General features: G+C 41.2%; 1 protein-coding gene across 8 annotated transcripts in view; it reads left to right on the top strand.

Annotated features, from left to right (window-relative positions):
• The window catches only part of PHACTR1 (phosphatase and actin regulator 1), a 423,459-nt gene that overhangs the window by 166,742 nt on the left and 234,161 nt on the right, over window positions 1-22,556 (top strand). Inside the window, exon 1 of one of the 8 annotated variants that reach the window (XM_043540096.1) lies at window positions 14,708-14,827. The exons of 6 other annotated variants lie outside the window; for them this stretch is intronic. The gene's annotated coding sequence lies outside the window, so the exon portion shown is untranslated. Of the gene's footprint in view, window positions 1-14,707; window positions 14,828-15,188; window positions 15,307-22,556 lie in introns of those variants that run through there. One more of the 8 variants, XM_037893148.2, reaches the window with a different exon arrangement.

The raw sequence follows: 22,556 nt of genomic DNA, 5'->3' as shown, positions 1-22,556 counted from the left end.
AGCCTTCTCTAGCGCACACACACAGGTGAGGCCACACCCAAGCTCACACACACAAGTAAGGCCACACCCAGCTGCAGACACAGACTGAAATCAGCTCTGTGTGGGAGGACTTAGCTAGAGGAATGGCCAGCACTCACATCTCTTTTAGGGTATAAATCCAAAATAATATTGTCTTGCGCTGTATAGAGAGATCTGCACAGTGCAAGCTCATAAAGACTCACCCCCTCCCTCAATGTAGAGGGGGGTATGCACAGCTTTTTGCCCCTCCTCCCTGATATGAATTGCACAAACTGGATGAAGGAACAAAATGGACACCGTGTAGAGTGAAGCACGTGGGCTTATTATGCACAGAGCTAGCGGAATGTCACTTTGCTTATTAGGCTCAGAGACACTGCCAAGCAATTGATTACAATAGATTATATAGGTTATCCATGGGCATAGGGAAGCGACGGCGTGGGAGGTCCTGAACCCCTGGATAGGTTTTAGCAGCAAGATATGATAAGCACAATAAACCAATAGTCTAAAAGATTACATAATGGCTCTACCCAAGGTTTCAGGTTAACATACAACATACTGTTAGTACACAAACAACAAGGATCTTGCATCTGAAGAAGCAGATTTTTACCCACGAAAGCTTATGCCCAAATAAATCTGTTAGTCTTTAAGGTGCCACCAGACTCCTTGTTATTTTTGTGGATACAGACTAACACAGCTACCCCCTGATACTTGTTAGTACACAGGTGTTTTCCCTAAAACAATGTATAAAGTGTATAATTATAAAATATATATGTTGAATTCTGATTGGGGTCCATAGGAATGAGGCAGTTCTCCCAGTTGTCCAGCAGGTACATTCCTGGGGGTTAAAGCAAAAAGACATTGAAAAGTACATGGCAATAGAAATTCTTTTCAGGGTGCCCCATTGTGTTCCTAAAAGCTAACATTGGCATCGGGGGTGGGGGGTGCATCTGTGGAAGGGAGGATGTCATTTCTCATACTGACAAGTTTGGGCCTCTCCATGAACCCTAGGCTGGTATGTGGGGAGGGTATTTGCTATCTTCTTCCTGCACGAAAGTGGACATGGAGGCCCCTTTCAATACTTTGGTATGTCTGTAACTTCTGATAAGAACACCAATTACGGCTCTTCATCTGGAGTTCTGCTGACTATGCTTATCTTAGCAAAAAACAAGGTTGTCTCTTGTTTATTCATCTTCTCTTAGCCAATATTGTTCAGGGTGGACTAGGCCCCCCGCTCAAACCAAGCTTTGGACTTTGGGCTTATGTGAACAGTTGCTGACAGAGCCTGTGGTCAGGATTTTACATACACAGGAAATGGATTTTGGCCCTTCACTGGGTTTTGAAATAAACAAGAAATAAGTTTATTAACTACAAAAGGTAAATTTTAAGTGATGATAAGGGATAGCAAACAGAACAAAGCAGATTACTGAGCAAATAAAACAAAACATGCAAACTAAGCTTAATACATTCAAAAAACAGGTTACAAAATGTAATTTCTCACCCTAAGTGTAGAGTTTCTGTTGCTTAGAGTTCCAGTTATTTCTCTTTACAGACTGGATCCCTGTCTCAGCCTGGACTCAGCCGCTGCCTTTCCACTCAGGTGTTTTTAGCAATCTTCCTTCTTGGATGGGGAGGCAATGGAGAAGAGCCTTGATTCCCTTATTACCCAGCCTTAAATATAATTTACATAAGGCAGGAATCTTTTGTTTCCCAGTCTGACCTCCTCACCCCCTCTTAATGGAAAAACACTGAAAGCCTAAGATGGGGATCTAGTACCATGTGACTTGATCACCTGACCCTGTAGTGTCAAAGCAGCAACCCTGGGAGCTTCTCAGGAAGACGGGAGATTACTATCTTCCAAGTCTTATTGTTCTTCCTAATGGCCCACTGAGGCTGATTGCCTACTGTCTGGTGGGCGTTCCCCCAAGTACACACACAGTTGTAATTGTAACATAGTCAATATTCCTAACTTCAGATACAGACATGATACATGTATACAAATTGGATAAACACATTCAGTAGATCATAACCTTTTCAATGATAGCTCACATGACCCATCTTGCATGAAACATATCTTAGTTATGCCATAGTCATATCAGAACAATATTTCTATGAAAAATATGAGGTGTAAATCACACCCCTTTCCTCCAAAAAAGAAGCCCAGGGAATATTCCCCTTAATTTTACAGCTCTCCTGGGGTTTCTCCCAGTGGCCTGCAATTTCCTATTTCCATTGCAGCTAGAGGTGTGAACATGTGGCGTGCCAAATACATGAGTAGCAAATGCGATGTCCCTGTGGGACACAATGTAAAATTGATAGGGACAGGCCCCCAAAACAAGGACACTCATGTTTTTCATAGATACTCTGTCGGGGGGGGGGGGGGGAATTCCCTTGAGTCATAAAACTTCACATTGTCTTTGCAACCTGAATTTCTGTAATCATCCTTTATTTTAAAAACAACAATGCTATAGTATTCTACAGTAATGGTCTGAAACACAGCAGCTTACAATAATTTTCCTGCAGAACGTGGATATCAGATGTTTTTCCTTACTAGAAAGGAGCTCTGAATCCATGAACATTATTGGTTTTATCCACCAGGTATGAACTGCATGTAAGACATTGAAACACTTACACCTCATCTGACACAAATCAATTCCTAGAGTTAGACAACAGTTATGACCAGTCTTCTGGGGTGACCTTTAGGAATGAGATTCTGTCACTCTTACATTGAACGGTTAGCCCCATTGGGTAAGGATGGCAGAATCAAGCCCTTGGTGAATAGGTAACTGCACTGATCTCCCCTCAAGTGGAGTATGCTGTTGATTTTTATGTAACATCCTGGGCCAGATTCTCTACTGTGTAAATTGGCATAACTTCGCTGGCCTCAAGGAAGCTGCCATTTTACAGCAACTGAGGACCTGGCCTCCTTCTGTTCTAGCCCTTCTGAAGGAATTTAAGATCGGGCATTTGAAGAAGGCAAGAAACTTATTGAAGAATTGTTTTGATCACACACAAGCAACCTGTGGGGAAACCAAACAACCACTGCATATTGTTTCTCAGTACAGATTTTAAAAATGAGTTTTGAGTAGCTCAATGCCTGTTTTTTTCTTTGCTTGCTTTCTTTGCTTTTTTCTTCCCTATGTCGTTAATACTTTTGATTCCATAAGTCATCCCGCTATGAAGATGACCATCAGATGATATTAGCAGTTGCTGTGGAAGTGTGATATTTTCTCCTACTAGTGATAGTTTGAGAATTGTTTGCATTTGTAGTCCTTAATTTTATGGCATATGAGAAATCATCTCTGTATTTTAATGGGACAGTTTATTTTTTATATTTGAGGTTTAATCTAAAAATCAAAGTAGGAGCAATGCAAAAATTAAAAAAATTCAAACTAGAAGCAGTATCTACTGCTTTTGTGTTTGAGAGCAGAGGAGTGAAAGTGTCCTGGTTTCTGGAATTCCAAGAAACGAAAGGGCTTGCTGTATTGCTGAACAGATTTATGGACAAAATGCTGAGGTCTGTGCACCAGATAGTCCAGCAGACTTCAATGTTTTCCAAGTGCCATCCTATTCATGGGGTGATCATTGATGTGATGAGTGGAGGCCTGCTGTTGCTAGAGCAATAAAGGCTTCAAAAGAGTCGCAGAAGAAGACTGTGGATTGTGTGCTGTACAAGTGTACAAAGCAGATAAGGGAGACTGGATTGCTTTAGACAATGTTTCACAATGGTACACATAGCTTCAAAGACTGAAGGTGCCTCCTCAAAAGGCTATGGACCAAAGGGTTTGATTCTGAATGAAAATATGCTGGAGCAGACCAAAAAGGCACCTTAGCTTCTGTATGTCCAATGGGGTTTCCAAGAATGGTACTGACTCCAGAGAAGTGCCTTTAAAGAAGTTCACAAATACAGGGGAGGTGCTGGGAGAGTGATTTCCCTTGTAAAGAATTTTATCATCTCAGTGCAGGTTGCTCCAACTGTATTACATTATGCTGGAATGACTTCTTTGAATGAGTCAGGATTTCGTAGTTAACTAGGGAAATGCTTGCATGTGTTCTTACAATTGTTACTTATAAGCAGTGTGAATAGGTTTGCTCTTAAATTCTGTGGACATGCTTGAATAATGCATTCCATTCTCTCTCAAACATTAAAGCAGAAATATTTTTTCATTGGTTTGTATGCATACAGGGAAATTGATGTTTACCTACATTTACTGATTAAAAACTGAATCCTCCCAAACCTAAATATAAGCCTAGCAAAATGGTACCTACAATGGTATTTACTAATGCATCAGCAATAATGGGTAGTTACAAAAATACCTGGCAATAAATTGGGTGGCAAAGAGCTCATCCCCTTCTCACAGTTTTCAGTTTAGTCCCATAGTCTCTGTGTCACACGCTTCCTGGTGTTTTCTGTGGATTTACTATTATCAGATGGTAGGGTTTTTTCCTTACTTTCACCCTTTCTTATGCTCCTATGACCATGTTGCACTGAAGGTTTCATTGCACACATCAATGCTTGTGGGCTATGCCTTGTTTAGAGTGGGTTAACCCTTCCCCATGTTTCTTGTTTACTCCCTTCACAAAAATGACATTATGATTGGTCTAATTATCACAGGGAGAAGGACATGTAGGAAGGCTCATTATCTGCGGACACTTTTGATCAGCATAGTATGAAGAGTTAAGCCTCAGGTTTCTTCTGCCTGTGTTATATTTAACACAGTGGAAATCATTTATAACGGACACTTCACTATGTTTTCGTGGGTGGTATGTGCATGATCCTGAAAACGATCTGAAATGCTCATTAGTTGATGTGTTCTTCAGTGTAAGTCAAGAAGTTTATTAAGATCTAGATTCCTCTCCTCTAAATTCAAACCAGCTGAGCAGGATGGAACAACGACATTCTGGCTTAATCTAGAAATCCACCCACATATCTTTCCCCAGCAGGATATTGATGGACAATTAGGAATAGGCCCAAGCCATGGAATTAGATCTTGATTTAAACCCAAACTTCCACAAATTGTGTCAAAGCCAGCATTCAAGTTTAGGACTATCACTTGTGATCCACCCCACCCCACCCCACCCCCCAAAAAATGAGGCAATGACAGGCAAATTAAAAGCACTGCAACATTTGAACAAACTTTTATTGGCTGAACCTATTCCAAAAGCAGGACACTTCTGGGAACTGGCTTTCCAAATTGACTCTTTCCTAGATGTCACATGTACCACAGTCATTTTTCTCCTGTCAGTGATTGCTATATTTTGGTACTGGAAAAAGGAGTTTGTGTTCAAGGCTTTACCCCCAGGAATCCTGAAAAGCTTGCAAAAATATTTCTGGCCAGCAATCTGGATGTCCCTGGAGAGGTTCCTGTTCTGCAAGAACACAAGAGTTGAGCTGTTTGGATGAGGCCTTCTTTCACCTCATCTTTTTCTAATGATTCTTTCTGCTGCACCCACATAACTCCCTTTCTCTTGTGATATTCACAATGGAAAAGCTGACATCCTGGGTGCCTACAACTCTGCCTCTAAAGACTCAATGCAGGAAACACTCTTTGTTCAGGATAGCACATAAGCACATGCTTAACTTGAGGCACACACTTGACTCCCATTGACATCAAGGAGACTTAAGCCGATGATTAAAGTTCAGCACATGCTTATGTGCTGTCCTGAATAGAGGTGGATTTAAAAATATGTTGAAGTATTTTCCTGAGTTGAGATCGAAGTCATCTCTGCAGTTTTCTAAGCCCTCTGGTATGAGCTCATTCTCTATCATATGGGGCCATACTTTGCCTTGACATGCAGTTTATGTGTTCACTGGTTTTGCCTGGGGTAGAATTTGTCTTATGGGGCCTATTGACTTCAATGGAGTTACATCAGGGATGATTTTGGTACACTGTGGTATATTGTTCCTCTCCTGATTCCTTTGGCTAGAACTTCTGAAATGTAACATTAAAAACTTTGGCAAAGAGTCCTGTGGCACCTTATAGACGAACAGACCTATTGGGGCATAAGCTTTCGTGGGTGAAAACCCACTTCGTCGGATGCATGTAGTGGAAATTTCCAAAGGCAGGTATAAATATGCAAGCAAGAATCAGGCTAGGGTTAATGAGGTAAGTTCAGTCAGGGAGGATGAGGCCCTCTTCTAGCCGTTGAGGTGTGAACACCAAGGGAGGAGAAACTGCTTTTGTGGTTGGCTAGCCATTTACAGTCTTTGTTTAATCCTGAGCTGATGGTGTCAAATTTGCAAATGAACTGAAGCTTAGCAGTTTCTCTTTGAAGTCTGGTCATAACGTTTTTTTGCTGCAGGATGGCTACCTTTCAATCTGCTGTTGTGTGTCCAGGGAGGTTGAAGTGTTCTCCTACAGGTTTTTGTATATTGCCATTCCTAATATCTGATTTGTGTCCATTTATCCTTTTACGTAGGGACTGTCCAGTTTGGCCAATGTACATAGCAGAGGGGCATTGCTGGCACATGATGGCGTATATTACATTGGTGGACATGCAGGTGAATGAACCGGTGATGGTGTGGCTGATCTGGTTAGGTCCTGTGATGGTGTCACCGGTATGTGACATGTGGGCAGATGTGTGGCATCTAGATATGTGGGCAGAGTTGGCATCGAGGTTTGTTTCATGGATTGGTTCCTGAGTTAGAGTTACTATGGTGTGGTATGTAGTTGCTGGTGAGAATATGCTTCAGGTTGGAGGGTTGTCTGTAGGCGAGGACTGGCCTGCCTCCCAAAGCCTGTGAAAGTGAGGGATTGTTGTCCAGGATGCGTTGAAGATCACCGATGATGCGTTGGAGAGGTTTTAGCTGAGGACTGTATGTGATGGCCAGTGGAGTTCTGTTGGTTTCTTTCTTGGGCTTGTCTTGCAGCAGGAGGCTTCTGGGTACACATCTGGCTCTGTTGATCTGTTTCCTTATTTCCTCATGTGGGTATCGTAGTTTTGAGAATGCTTAGTGAAGATCTTGTAGGTGTTGGTCTCTGTCTGAGGGGTTGGAGCAAATGCAGCTGTACCTCAGCGCTTGGCTGTAGACAATGGATCATGTGGTGTGTCCGGGATGGAAGCTGGAGGCATGAAGGTAGGCATAGTGGGTGGTGTTAATGTGTAGTCACTTATTTGCACCGTGGTGTCTAGGAAGTGGACCTCCCATGTAGATTGGTCCAGGCTGAGGTTGATGGTGAGGTGGAAGCTATTGAAATCATGGTGGAATTCTTCCAGGGTTTCCTTCCCATGGGTCCAGATGATGAAGATGTCATCAATGTAGCATAGGTAGAGAAGGGGCGTGAGTGGACGAGAGCTGAGGAAGCGTTGTTCCAGGTCAACCATAAAAATGTTGGCATATTGTAGGGCCATTCGGGTGCCCATAGCGGTGCCACTGGTCTGGAGTTATATATTTTCACCAAATTTGAAATAATTGTGCGTGAGGATAAAGTCACAAAGCTCAGCAAACAGGTGTGCTGTGGCATCATCAGGGATACTGTTCCTGACAGCTTGTATTCCATCTGTGTGTGGGATGTTCGTGTAGAGAGCCTCTACATCCATGGTGCCTAGGATGGTGTTTTCTGGAAGATCACCAATGCATTGTAGTTTTCTCAGGAAATCAGTGGTGTCACGGAGATAGCTGGGAGTGCTAGTTGCATAGGGTCTGAGTAGAGAGTCCACATGTCCGGACAGTCCCTCAATGAGAGTGCCAATGCCCAAGATGATGGGGCATCCAGGATTTCCAGGTTTGTGGATCTTGGGTAGTAGATAGAATAACCCTGGTCAGGGCTCTAAGGGTATGTTGATTTGTTCCTGTGTTAGTGTAGGGAGTGTCCTGAGTAGATGGTGTAGTTTCTTAGTGTATTCCTCAGTGGGATCTGAGGAAAGTGGCCTGTAGAATTTGGTATTGAAGAATTGTCTGGCAGCCTCCTTTGGTAGTCACCCACAAAAGCTTATGCTCCAATACGTCTGTTAGTCTATAAGGTGCCACAGGAGTCTTTGCCGCTTTTACAGATCCAGACTAACACAGCTACCCCTCTGATATTAAAAACTTTACTTATCATTGTCATCGCCATCTAATTTAATTCTCTGAGCTGCTTCACCTCACCCTTAATTCTATTTTAAATATCCTTAATTGAAAATACAATCGATTTTCAGAACATACATATACACATTTTAATTCTTTTTTACCTCCTCCTCTTGGGTTCTCCTTTTTCCCCATCCCTTCATCTCCCCTGCTGCTCATTTCCATCAGCAGTCTCACACAGAGGAGCCGTTGTTTAGTACCAAACTGTTTTATGGGTAAAAGCATGTTTCTGCTAACTATAGAGAACTGGAATTGTACTCTCTAGTTCCTTATACAAAATTCCCTTTTCCTGTTTTCTTTCAAACAAACAGGGAAAAAGCCCTTCAGTTGAGAATGTGATGAACTATTTTAAAAGGATTTGAGTTATCTTTCTGTTTCAGACCCTTTGCAGAAGCCACTGAGGCTAAAGTGTTCACTACACTTCAGGTGACCCCGGGACCTAAGATCCATTTCAAATCAGACACTGTTTTAGTCATGGTAAACAATCTATATACTCTCTGCTTTAGTTGTCTTTGACAGTTCGTACTGACCTCACAAGAAGCCAAGTCCTGCACACCTTTCTCCCTAGCATAGTCCCAGACTTAATGAGACTATTTACTGGACTACGGCAAGAAGGATTTGACCTAGGATTTTTTACATATGCTATCACAGGACTTCCATGATAGAAGAGAAGAACAAGCTGGTCTATGTTTAGCATAGTCTATGCTGGTCTATGTTTATTCGTTGTTAGCCTTATGTGGATTTTCTCTAACTTCCTCTCCTTACAAAGAGCTTTAGTTAAGCAGCTCGGAGATTTTACTTAGGGATAAAGAAGCTTACTCACTAAAGATACCAGGCTAACGCAGTGGACCCATAAAGGGGAAAATCTGGTTCCCAGCAACTAGACAGCATAACTAGTCTGGGCACTGGAGGTCTCTATGGGAATAAAGGAAGGAATCCTTCTTTATAAACCTGGAGTTGCTTCACTGTCATCTCTGTAGCCCTGAGGCTGCAGCCTCCGTGCTCCATGCCAGTTGGCAATGGATCCACGTAGTGGTGAATCAAGCAGCTCTACCTCCACGTAGACCCATGATATCCAAGATGCTTATTCCCTGCACAGCCTTCTCAAAGTCTTCCCTTTCCCCACCAGACAGTAGAATGACTCTGATTCTGATGCATGCGAGTCCCTCCATCCCCATTGGAAAGGATGAAGAATTTGTCCTAAAATGGATAATCATGTGGTTTTAAAGTCTGATGAGGTATTTGTACTGGATTTGACAGTGCTTGACATATGGTTAGGCATGTATTCTGTGTGTTCTTGTACAGAAACACACATGCACAAGTCATGGGCCAAATCCATCTCTAGTCTAAGCAAGTTCATTGACTGCAGGTCATGGGGTAGTGTCCATTCCCTGAGTGGATGACTGAAACTTTTAAAACTGGAGAATAGTGCAAGAAAGAATAATATCCTTCCAGTCTGAATTTTTCAGATGAATAGTCATTTGTACTTATGTAACATGAGAAATATTTATTATATTATTTCTATTACAATAGTGCCAAGGAGCCAATTGTGAATGGGGTCCAGTGTGCTAGGCACTGTACAAACAGAGAATAGGAGAGATTCCCTGCCCTGAAGAACTAAATATCTAAAGAGCTATATATTGCTAGAATAGGAATGAACTTTTAGAGTGGAATCTCTTTATATAAAGAGTTAACAATGACCCCAAGATTTGGAGCTAGGACTTCTGAGCTATGATCACTACTTGTTGACTTTTTGTCTTTGTGACTGGCCAAGACACTTAACCATTCCACCTCATTTTGCTTATAAAGTGGGAATAATAATACCCATGTGCCTCAAAAGAGTGTTGTGAGGATCAATTGGTTACTGAGTGTTAGGTGCTTTGAAAATGAAAAGGGCTGTATTAGTGTGAAGTATTATTATGGCTGTTAACAGGCCTAAAGGAGTGCAATGATTCATCTTTGTGCGGTGAAATTTTTAAACAGTGCAATGACATCTTAAAAATCTATATGCTGAGGCCTATGGGTTTGTTTTTTTTTAAGTACATCTAAGTTGTATGTGCAAAACATACAATTACATTGGCCTCGTGGGTAAGTTATACATGGAATTACAGTAGAAACAAACTGCACACTTAGTTACCCATTTTGTGTGCTCAGCTTAGGCACACATTTCTGAAAATGTAACCCTCTCATTAAACAACTCTCAGAGGTGCTTCATTGCTTTGTGATATTGAATCAAATTCAATCTTAGTGTAACTCCATTTGTGTCATTCAAGTTTTTCCAGGAATTAATTTGTCCTGTTATTTCTAGGGTAGTTGGAAGTAGACCTTGTCAGATTGCATGAAGAAAAGGAGAGTATCATTCATTTATAGGAAGAAGATGGAGTAACATTTTAATTGGCTTGTTTTACTGAAGTATAGCATTAAAAAAGACTGTCTAGTGAACTTAAGGCAAAACATTGATCTATATGGTTAACTTGGTTAGAAATTGTAACTGACACTAGTGTTCTTGTCTACTGTCCACATTGATCAGACTTAGCATCTTCCATGTTTCTGATTAAGTGGGTTTTACTTTTCACATCTGTCCCCATGCTGCAGGAGGAACAGACACTTGGTCGGGACACAGTGTGCTAAATTCAATAAAGCCAGTGGCATCACTCCAAGAATGAATGTTGCCTAAATGTCCAGTTCCTCTATTCTGTGTTGCCAACTCTCACAATTTTACCGTGACTCTCACAATATTTTGCATTTTTCTTAAAGCTCCAGCTCCTGATGGTTACATAAGAATCTCAGCTTTGAGGGCTCAGAGAGTGTTAAAATACATTTCTAGCACTCGTGGTTGCAAACTGAAGTTAGAAAATGTGACTCAAGTGCACCCTAAAGTCTCAGAATTCAGGAGGCAAATAAAATAGCCTTCACATTTATTATGTTTTTAAAATGTCATGATTTTTAAACCAATCTAATGATTTTTGAATATTTGGGTTTGTCAGTGCTGATGACAGAAAATGTGTAATTATTCTGTAGCAGTGGAGTGTTGTCAAGAGAGTCTCCCCTGCACTCCCAAACCAGAGTAGCAACTTAGATAAATGTGTGGGATTGAAAATAGGTTTGAGATGAGAACTTCTGAGTTGTGACTAGCTGCTTCCCTATCTAGTAGAGTAATAGATAATATACTTGTTAAGATGAAACTGAACTGCTGACATTGTGTCAGACCATCTAAAATGTGCATGAAAAGACTTTTTCATTGGACCACCTTCTGTTGGTGAGAGAGACAAGCTTCTGAGCAACACAGCGCTCTTCCCCCAGTCTGGGAAAGGTACTCAGAGTTTCGCAGCTAAATACAAGGTTGAACAGATAGATTAGCATAAAAGTAGTTAGCACATATTCTAAGGTGGGGTAGTCAATAGGCAGCCCATGGGCCAAATACAGACCGCCAGACGCTTTTGAATGCTTTTATCATTATTGTTATTTTTATATTATTGTCTCTGGAGTCTGGACCGTGACCAAAAATTTGGACCTTGACAAAAAATAATTACCTCTGTTCTAAGGGACCATTCAAGGTGAAGTGACTTTGATTTAGCTGTGACACTATGAGTTTAATTGCATTGTGCAGTAAAGCAAGATACAAGGTTTCAGTATACAGTAGAGCTGAGCAAAATTTTTTGGATGAATAGTTTATTCATCAAAAAATGCAGGTTCAGGTTGACCAAAACTATTTGTGAATTCATGTTGAGTTAGTCAAATAGTGTCAACCAAACCAAAAACATTGAAACCTTGTGGTAATGTCAAAACAAAACATTAGGCATTTTGACAAAAGGAAAGGAAAAATAGATTTACAAAAGAGGAGGAGATGGTGCAGCAGCCATATCCCTTATAGGCTTCATCCCAGTGGTGAGGGCACTCATCTGAAATGTGGAAGACCCAGGTTCATGCCCCATCTCTGTCTCATGTGGAAATATGATTTGAACTTACATCTGCCACATTGCAAAGGACTGCCCTAACCACTTGGTTATGGGAGATTCTGGTGTGGTGTTGTTTCTATCTCTCCTCTTGAAGCTGTTTTGTTTTTTATAAATAATTATATAGTCATTGGAGCAGGGACTTGAACTTGGGTCTACGGTATGCGTATCCTAACTACAAGGATGTAGCATCATTCTCGCTGTCTTTCTCTGGCCTGGTGACTACTCACTGTCATTCACAGTGGCAAGTCATAGTCATTCACCATGACAATGAATGGTCATTGGGCCGGGGATGAACACAAAATACTTGGTTCCCCACTGCCTTGTACCTTTTGTCAGTAATTTACACCTGCATGAAGTGGGTGTAAAATCTATCTATGTATCAATCTTAGGGGTTTATACTGCCACCTATCACTTCAGGCACCTTCCATGTAAAAACAAAAGCAATAGCAAAGACTCTAGTGGATTTCATGGGGTCTCTGAGTAAATGCTTTGCCTGGGGTAAGATTTGTTGTTGTTAATTCTTTTTTTTTTTTATTCACTTCTCTTTCTTGCTTAGTAGGGATTTATTGGGTGGAAGAGGGTGGAAGTGGCATGAGTGTCATTCTCAAGGTGGGGAAAGGCTTTTGTAAAGAGGGAAGTATTGCAGTGTTTCTTAAAGATAATCAGACTGTAGAATAGATTCACCTGATCTTCTCTGGAAGTTTGTTGCACAGCCAGCTCCCTCAACTGAAAATGCTACCAGCTCAGAATGAACAAAACAGCAATGTGAGTGGTGAGGTTATGCATCCACCTTATTCCCAGTAATTCCACTTTTTTGTTGCATTTTGTTTTTTATGATTTTCAGTCATTCATTAGCTAACTTCTCAGCAGGGGATGAAGATACATGATGGCTTATAAACTTTCAGAATGGTGCAGTTTAAGGAAAGATTTGGAGGAGAGAGTTCTCCAGCTGGATCTAGTAAGAAGAGACTGTTTCAGGTGAGAAGAAAGCCTGGAGATGAAAATGAAGAAAAGACATGAGGGAACTGATTTTTACCTATGGGTTTGTACAGCACCTACTACAACGGGGCTCCAGTCCTTGTCTGGGGCACTACTGCAGTACAAATAATAATAATAATTAATGACAATAATAAGTAGGAGCTAGGGCCTTGAATTCAAAGCTAAAGAGCTTATTATTATTATTATTATTTTATTATTATAATATACTATTGTTATTTATTAGTATAAATTTGATTTGAGAACTTTGGGGGAATCCCATGAAAGGGTCTGGAGAAAGAAAGGGACAAATTAAATTAAGCAGGGTGGTCTATGAATCAGTAAAATGTAATCCATTAGTCAGATCAAATAGATAAAAGTCAATCAATGAAGTAAATCCAGGAACAGATAAAATAGTATAACCCATTAGCTGAAAGCATTTGGAAATAAATGGCCAGCAATCAATCAGTTGAAATAAACAAGGCCTCAAACAGTCAAATGGGGCAACATATGAAGTAGTCCAAGCATAGTGGTACCATCAGTGGAAGGGCGGAAGTGACAGCTTTCTCTTTTACACCAGGCCTGTTGGCAGGACAGCACCTTCAGTTGTGTCTGAACCAAAGTACTGGCTCAGATCCACCACTCCTCCTGGCCAAACTATGAAGAAGTTCAAATCCAAATCTGTATTTTTGCTCCAGGCCTTTCACTGTAATGGGACAAACCAAAGCCCAGATTCTAAATGTTCCTGACCCATCTGTGGAAAGGCCAAATGTTTCTGTGGTATATTTATTTGTGTTTATAAGTAGCTCCATGTTATAGAGTAATATGGCTATGTTCTGTGTGACATTTTCCATTGTATTATATAGTAGAGAAGGGCCTGATCCAAAACCTAAGATTCACACACTTCCTTTGGAGAAGTGTGGATCTGGATCTGACTTTCATGACTAATCCCTATTTGTATAAATGCCTGAATCAACCCCTTTGGATTGGAACAGCCCTAACTCTGGAGAAGGGCTTACGTGGATCCAGATCTGCATCTGAATTTTACAGCTAGGACTTATCTCTAGATTATAGTCACTGGAACTTTCCCGCCCCCCGATATAGGTAGTTAACCCATATACATAAGTGACGTCTTCTGATACCTGGAGCCCTTTCCCCTAAAGGAACTGTTGGTAGCCAGTTTGGCTACTCCTTCGGAGGTCCTTGTGCTACTTGACTCCCTTCTTATTCAGGTAGGGATGTTGAACTACGGCAGAGCCCTCCTTGATGTCCTGTGTAACAGCAAACTCACATAAACATGCATGCTAGAGACACACGCTCCTGATTAGAGAGAGCATGGATTTCCATGTCATCTGCTCTTGCTTGTTTCTCTCTTCATGGGTGTGATTTCCAAATCAAAACCCTGAATAGCCTTAGCACAGTTTGAATTATATAATTGTGCTGCTGAGAGTCACATGACTTGCTGTCTGAGTAATTCCCTGCAGAAGGAGACAAGCTGCATGTTAAAAAGCTCAACAAATAGTGTTTAAAACAAAAAGTATATAGCATAGAATTTCCACAGTACTTCATTTGAAATTGTCTACTGCTGCAACAGCCACATGTATTTCTGGTTCAAAGCTTAGGGATTTGATGGGGAGAGGACTAGTGGCGATCAGAGGTGGGGGAGGGTGTATTAGCTGGACCTGTGGTTTGTTTTCTGTTCCCTTCAATAACAACCTCTGCCTTCAAAACTGGGTGCATCCGATGTTGAACAAAATGAGTGGCTCACTGGAGACCTCAACAAGGAGCTAGGAATCATTGCCTTGTGGAGGTAAGAAGCAATCACATTCCTAATAGTCTGTGATCTAAAACCCATTATTACTTTTCTGTGACTGTGTAAGATAGAAGAAGAGAGAGTAAACGGCTGACACCTCTGTAAACTGGCAGGGGTCTGCAGAAGATATATTTATAGGTTAACGTAAGAGGGAGGAGGAAGAGGTACAAACTGAATGTAACCTTTTATTATCACATAAATGCCTTGGTGCTGTTTGCAGGACTGTTAATTGGATTGATTATTCTGAACTCTCTATCTCCCTTTCACATGTGAGTTGGCCAGTGAATTGTAACTTGTTTCGACTAGCTGAATCAGAAGGAGAAGGGGCTGTCTGGCACTGCAAGGCTGTATGGGGGGGGGGGTGTATTTTCAGACCACAACACTTAAAGAGACTGTTGCTCAGTTTCAGAAGGCATAGCTGTTGCAGAGAGAGAGAGAGGCAGGAAGCGTGAAAGCAGCTTTGTGATCTCTAACAGGTAGGCAAGAGCATAAACCATATGTTTGTTCCTGGATATTCTTCTTTCTCAAAGAACTGGTAATATAGATCTATATATATTGTTTGGGTTTGTGTTCATTAGACATGGTTGATGATAGCAGGAGCATGTGTATGCCCAAAAGCCAGTGTGTGAATGAGAGATCTCAAGCTCTTCTGAAAATCAGTGAGGTATCTGGGATTTGCAGACTAGGGGGGATTCACTTGCAAATCCTGCTGCAATTGAGACATGTGATCACTGCAGGTCCACAGCACGTGATTGTTTGAGGAACCCAAAAAAGTTAATTTAGAAGACCTAAAAAGCCTAGGAGTTACCTTCCTGAGCACCCTCTGTTGCAAACAAGGGAGAGAGCTAGAAAAAGCTGAGAGAGGGAATTTGATCTTCTTTGTTGATTTTCCCCCTTTGATCCAGTTGCTGATATGTGAAAAGAATAATTGAATTGTCCCACCATGTGGTAGCTATTACAACAAATCCCTGTGCACATATATGCAAAGTGGGCAAGCCCAAAACCAGGGGTTTGGGGGAAAAGGCTTGCTCTTGTTGTGTTTGGTTATTCTCTGTTATACAGGTATGTTGAAATATAGCAACTTTCAGACTGAAAGAAGGGATTAGGTGGAATTAACATTTTAGATTGGAAAGAAAACATGTAAGCACAAGCATTGGTTAGGAGGTAAGGAGGGCAATATGTCTATAATCACTATTTTTAGAGGCTATGAAATGCATAACAACCTGTTGCTTTTTTGTAATCCTTTCCTTCCTAAGAATGCAAACGTTTCCACAGTATGCATCCGATGAAGTGAGCTGTAGCTCACGAAAGCTCATGCTCAAATAAATTGGTTAGTCTCTAAGGTGCCACAAGTACTCCTTTTCTTTTAACGTTAATTGAGCTTCCTAATGCGTCTGTGAGGTAGGCATTAGTATTCCTGTTTTTTCAGGTGGGGACATTGAGGCACAGAGTTTGTGGGTTCATTTCTGCCACAAGTCTAACTGTGCCAGAACATGGTTAGGGGTATTTGTGTTGGCAGTTTTTGGAGGACAATATGTTTATAGAGCTGTGTGACAGCCTAAGCCTTAATACAGTGATTTAGACTGTAGCACCATGCTATACTCCGATTCCTGAATTCACACTATGGACAAAATAAAGGGTTAGAACATAGTTATGTATGCCAGACAACTATAGAGTGAAATAGTAAAATGTATATTGTAGATGGGCCCTGACCGAGATCAAACTAGTTTGTAGCACAGCTTGGAACAGCCTTGTGCTTTAACCATTCAACTGTTTCAATTAGACAAAATAGCTCCCTTTTTTCTTTTTTTTTTTTTCCCTTGGCATGAAAAAATGTTATATGTTAACTTGGGTAATTACATTCTGCTTACCTAAAATTCCTAGTGTAGTTTCAACTGGTTATAGTGTTATGTTGTAGATTTGCTGTGTGGAAATCTTCCGCACTAGAGAAGGCAGCGAGTGTTTCAGCAGTAGGGGATGTAATCCCTGAACTGTATATATAGTAGTTTGTAGATCTATGAATCAGCATTTTGGGATCTCTATATAAAACGTACTACATGAATGTCAGCCTATTTTTAATAACGATATTGTTCACAGTGCTCTAGATTACAGGTTGGTAAGCATTTGCTTTATTTACTGAATTTCTGTTTTCTAAGTCTGCTGTCAGTGGAGAGATTTATGGTAAGAAGGTAATATGTACGTACACACGCTATCAGATCTGTGGCTCCCATTGTACAGGAGATGCATGTTTCACACAACAGATGTGATTACAGTGATCAGCTTCTGCCACCCTTGCTCATTTTGAGCAGTACAGTATCTTACTCACGACCCAAAGATTCCCAGGGACACAGAGCCAGGCCCTATGTGTATATATATTGACTACACTGGGTGCTAGGACTAGAAACTCTGGTCTGTCAGCTCCAAAACGCAGGCCTCTACTACTTGAGCTAAAGAAGAAATTTCATAGTATTGATATTGGTATCTGCAGCCACTAGAGAGCATCACCACTCACTATTTTATATGCACAAAGCCAGTGAATTATATCACCTTCCAATATAATCTCCCAAGGCAGATACATTTGGCCAGATTGAACCCTTGTATAAATCCACTGATTTTGATAGAGTTACAGTAGGGATCTGTTTGGTCAAATGTGGTCACAGTGATAGCCGGTACCGTTAGATATAGATATCTAATAGTATGTTAATAAAATATCTGTTGAAGGACAAAAATAAAAATAAAAAATCCACCAGTTTCCATAAAAGATGCTCACCTCTCCAAGAAATAGAAATTGAAGACAATGATATGTTTGGTGTTTATCTGTCTACTGCCATGCAGTACACCCATTGATGACCGTGAGAGTTATGTGTAGATAGGCTGGGGAGTACCTACCCATTCATTTTTATGAGTGGTGGTCAGACTGACAATAGATTAACCCATCAATCTCTCTGTAAGAACCATCATGCTCTGTGGATAAACATCTGCACATTAGAACTTCTCCGTGGAGACTGGATGTGATACACAATGATGACTCTGAATGATCTGGTACAATCTTTCATTTCATGCATTGATCAGATAAATAATATTGACTCCAAAAAAATAATTATGGTCAAATAAGGGTGATTTTTCAACAGACTAAAACGTATCTGATTTGGCCTTGACCTATAGTAATAGATGGTAACAGGTTATATCAGTAGTTTGAATGAATACAGAAGCTGTGAAACTAATTTAAGCATAAAGATTTTCTTTTTGCGAATACAGACTAACACAGCTGCTACTCTGAAACCTGTAATTTAAGCATGAAAATCGAGGCTAATTCTCCAGCCTTACCTGTGAGTTTGACTGGCTTGGTAGTACTCTTGCCCCTGGATCAATCACCTAGATTTTACCCAAAGTTTTTGCAATAGAGCTTTGCAAAATGTTTACAATAAACCCTGAAACCACATGAAACTTGCCTGGTTTTTAGTTTTCTTACAAGCTTATACCTCAACTCACATTTGTTAAATTGTTCACAAAATGTGAGACTTTGTCATTGTTCTGCTTTTTTTGTTGTTGTTTTTGTTTCATTGTACATTCTTTCTTACATTTCATACATTTATTGTTTCTAAAGGAAAAAAATATTTCAAGCTACACTCTGGGGCCTTTAAAATTCCTTCTGTTCAACATGAAGGGAGCAGCTTTTTAAGAGAATCTCAGTATTATATAATAGCTTTCATCCTGCAGAGCAGGAAATCTCTTTCAGGACAGGTAGAATTTTAAACAGCCAGGGTTTCTGCAATCTGAAAGTGAATGTTCTTGTTTTGAAAGTAATTCTTGTCCTGCTTCTATGATTACTAGGAGAATAACATAAACTATGATTCTAACAATTACAAAAAAAATGCAGCCACCCAGAACTCATATTGTATCAAAGCAAAATGGAACACGATTCTCAAATGTTTCCAGTTTTTTCTATATATAGAACCTGCATTCTTCAAGGTGGTTCCATTTTGGGCAAAACAGTTTTCTGCCATAATTATTTTCCTGCGTATCTGAACTCACTTTTGAGAAACCCAGGACCAGTTTCGGGTTTTACATCAAAGTCGTGCAAAATTCTGCATAGGTTTAACACAAAAATAGGTGACACTCAACAACAGTTTGAAAGCTTTGAGATTTTCACTCTTCCAAGCTCTGAGATCTTGATCCAACTGAGGTTCATCTGTGTAAACCTAGGTGGATGGAACTAATTATCATGTTTGCATTAACCTCTATGAAATAAAACTGCCAAGTTTTGCCCAGGTCTCCCCAGCCATGTCTTCCTAGGGAGGAGCTGTGTTGTCAAAAGCACATTTCATTTTATGGCATGTAATAATGATTTGCCTTTAAAAAAAAAAAAATTCTCCTCTTTTGCCCACAATGGCTAGAATTCAGATTTGAGTGTCTGGGTTTAACTCAATTCCAAAATGTACTTAAGCATGCAGCTTTTGTTTTTCAATAGAATATAGCCACTTATAGCTGTAATGCAAAGCACTTTAGAAAATATCAGTCCATGATTATGATTTCCTACTGAGAAAGTGGGAGTCGCACAGATATCCTTTGCTTGTTAGCAACATTGTGGTAGGTCTTGGCGCAAGCTAATTTCTGGTGTGGTTCTATCACTGGAGTCATTAGAACTGTACCAGGGCTGAACTTGTCCCCCTCTTTATACCTTTCTCACCTTTTGCTTTAATGAAGTGCAATGAATTTTAAACTTTACCAGGAACTGTGTTCTACAAGTCTGTAATAGAAAGTATCTGCAGATTAATCAGGCTGCAGTGTTTAACATTAAATTTGCTTATTACAAATGACTGGTATGTCATGGTAATGAGTTTTCCTCCAGTTTTACAGCCTGAATCTTGCTGATACGTACAACCAGGGTTTTTGGTGGTATATTACGTTCACCCAGTCTTTACTAACCTGTTCTTAAGTCATTTGGGTGAAAAACAGTGACCTCCTACTGACCTTTTGCCGTTTGATAAGCTCCCTTTGAACAAGTGAATGAGAGGGACAGGGAGGGATGGGTTGAAGCACGCTTTACTCATACAGTACACTCAGTGCCTGGGTACTTAATTAAGGAAAACCAAAGAGTGGGAGAATCCTAACAACACTGCTAAATTTTCACTAAATAGCCCAAGTATAAAATGAGAGGCAAGATGGGTGAGGTAATTTCTTTTATTGCACCAGCTTCCCTTGGTGAGAGAGATCAGCTTTCTGAGTTTACACAAAGTTGCACAGGAGGAGAGAGAGAGAGAGAGAGCTCTGGGTAAACTCAAAAGCTTGTCTCTCTCACCAACAGAAGTTGGTCCAATAAAAGATATTACCTCACCCACTTTGTCTCTCTAATATCCTGGGACCAACACAGCTAGAACAACACTCCAAGTATAAAATAGCAGATTAGAAAGAAGAACAAAAGATAAGTAAGCCATTTGGGAGTTAAAGAAACAGTAGTGTTCCCCCTCTGCCCCCGCCATATTTTTGTCATTAATAGAAACATATGTTATGGATGAAGAGATCTGTATGATACAGTTGACCAGCTCTACTCTATCCCTTGCCCAAAGGCAGAAATAATCCAGTCAGTAGAGACTCTATGTGGATAAATAGTATCTCCCTCTCAGTGGATACTTCCCAGTCTTAAAATTAGTTACAGGATTTAGATAAGATCCCTAGTCAAAGTTCAGGGCTCTCCGGGTATTCCATTTGGGAGTAGAAATTGCCGGTAGCCAGGGTATTTCTTTGCACTCTTATTTATTTAAAAGGAATGTACAGAGTCCTGTGTCTCTGAATGCAGAAGGAACCAGGGAAAAAAAGGAGCAGTACCAGGTCCCTAAGCTTCTTTACCAAACACCAGATCCAAAAGCTTTCTTGTCTTTAGCTTTTTCCAGAGCCACACTGTCCTAAGCTACAAGCTCCTGCTTCAGTTTTTTCTTGCCTCTTTTCCTCTGCCCCTCTCTTTGTTCTTGTCTGTGACCTCAGTATCTGGGTGTTTTCTCACACACACCCCTACCCAAAACAATATTCAGCCCAAAAGTTCCTTGGATGGTTCACACACTCCTTTTGTCTCTAGGTGGGGGTTAGGTGTGAACTCACCCTTCAAATAACATATCAACCTCAATGCATTTTAACCCAATGCATAACAAAGTTTTATCCAGCTCATAATAATACATATAATGAAATTATGATCCCTGCTCCAAAGAGCTTACAAGCTGAGTAATACGGCAAGCTTTCTCACGCTGTCCCTCCCAGTGGTGTGACTTGGAGAGACCACTGATCTCGTCTACACTGAAAATTTCATTGGCATGGCTACTGTAATGGATCCATAGATCCAGTGCTCTTGAATGGCTCTGGAATAATGCCTGTGAGGACCCCCTTCAGTGTGTCAACCCCCTTAGGGTCACACTCTTCCTCCCTGGGGTACGCCTCTTGGTTTCACCTCCTCCTGGGACTGAACAACGGAGCCTTCAGCGCCCCTGCTTTGCCCCATGACCTCCCCTCAGCCAGTCCACCTGAATTGGACAACTGGGGAAGACTTACACACTCAAAGGGAGCAATGGCCCCCCAGCTTCCTGACTCTGGAGTGGCTTGTGGTCAGCGTTGTAAAAATAGAAGGATTTATTAGATGTCTGGAACACAGTGTAAAAAGGCCTTAGGTTAACATAGAGAGCAGAAAGTTACAGCAAAGTCCATCTGGGTCGGTCCTAAGCCCAGAGCTCTCTCTGATTTCCCCCCGCCCCAAGCCCCAGTCCAGAAGAGTGTCATGCTTCCAGTGGCCCATACATAACGATCCCCAAGGATACCTCCTCTGTCCCTTGTTCTGGTTTCCAGGGCAAAAATGGTCACTTAGCCATCTTCCTTAGTCCTTTTGTTCTCCAGCCAGTCAGAACTGGCTGGCTTCCTGCAGAGGGTGGGCTCCGCTTATTATTAGTTGCTAGGTACCAAGTGGCCGGACCTTGTCTGGGCCCACGCCCCAAATAACTAGGCCACAGTTACACCTGGATCTCTGGGTCTCTGCAAAGAGAAAACAACCTTTTTTCACCACCAAGTTTAACCATGCACCACATGGGGAAACTGAGGCGCACACAGCTCTGTCACTCTGGGGTGTGAAAATTCCATACCTCTGAGGGACATAGCTATGTCAGTGTAACCCCTGATGTAGACAACACTAGATCAATGGAAGCATTCTTCCATCAACCTAGCTACCACCTCTCGAGGAGGTAGATTCACTACAGCGACAGGAGAGCCCCTCCTATCACTGTAGTGAGTGTCTACACTGAAGCACTACACCAGCAGTGCTGCAGCTGTGCCACTGTAGCGGTTTGAGTGTAGATGTACCTTAGGACTGAGAAGCTAGTTCGGTCCTGTTGCCAAAACTATAACCCCTCTGCAGAGACAGCTATATTACCATGGTTCCTAAGAACCCTAGTGATGGACCAGAACCCCACTGTCACTTAATAATATTACAGTAGTACCTAGAGGCATCTAATCAGGACACCAGTGTGCTAGGCAGTGTGCAAACAAAACCAAGTCCCTGCCTCCAGAGAGCTCACAGGCTAGGGTTTTGACAAGATACAACTGGTGGCTAACCAGACAAACCAGGGATGCTAACAGCTATCTACTACGAGCTGAAGTGAGACCAGAAACTCATTTCACACGGGATACCAAACAACTGTCCAAAGCTAACAACTCTGGATCATTACAATCCTTGATTGTATTTGAA

This window comes from Chelonia mydas, chromosome 2 (assembly GCF_015237465.2).
Source record: "Chelonia mydas isolate rCheMyd1 chromosome 2, rCheMyd1.pri.v2, whole genome shotgun sequence".
Lineage (NCBI taxonomy): Eukaryota > Metazoa > Chordata > Testudines > Cheloniidae > Chelonia > Chelonia mydas.
The sequence above is the reverse complement of the archived record's forward strand: the minus strand, read 5'-3'. Positions and strand labels throughout refer to the sequence as shown.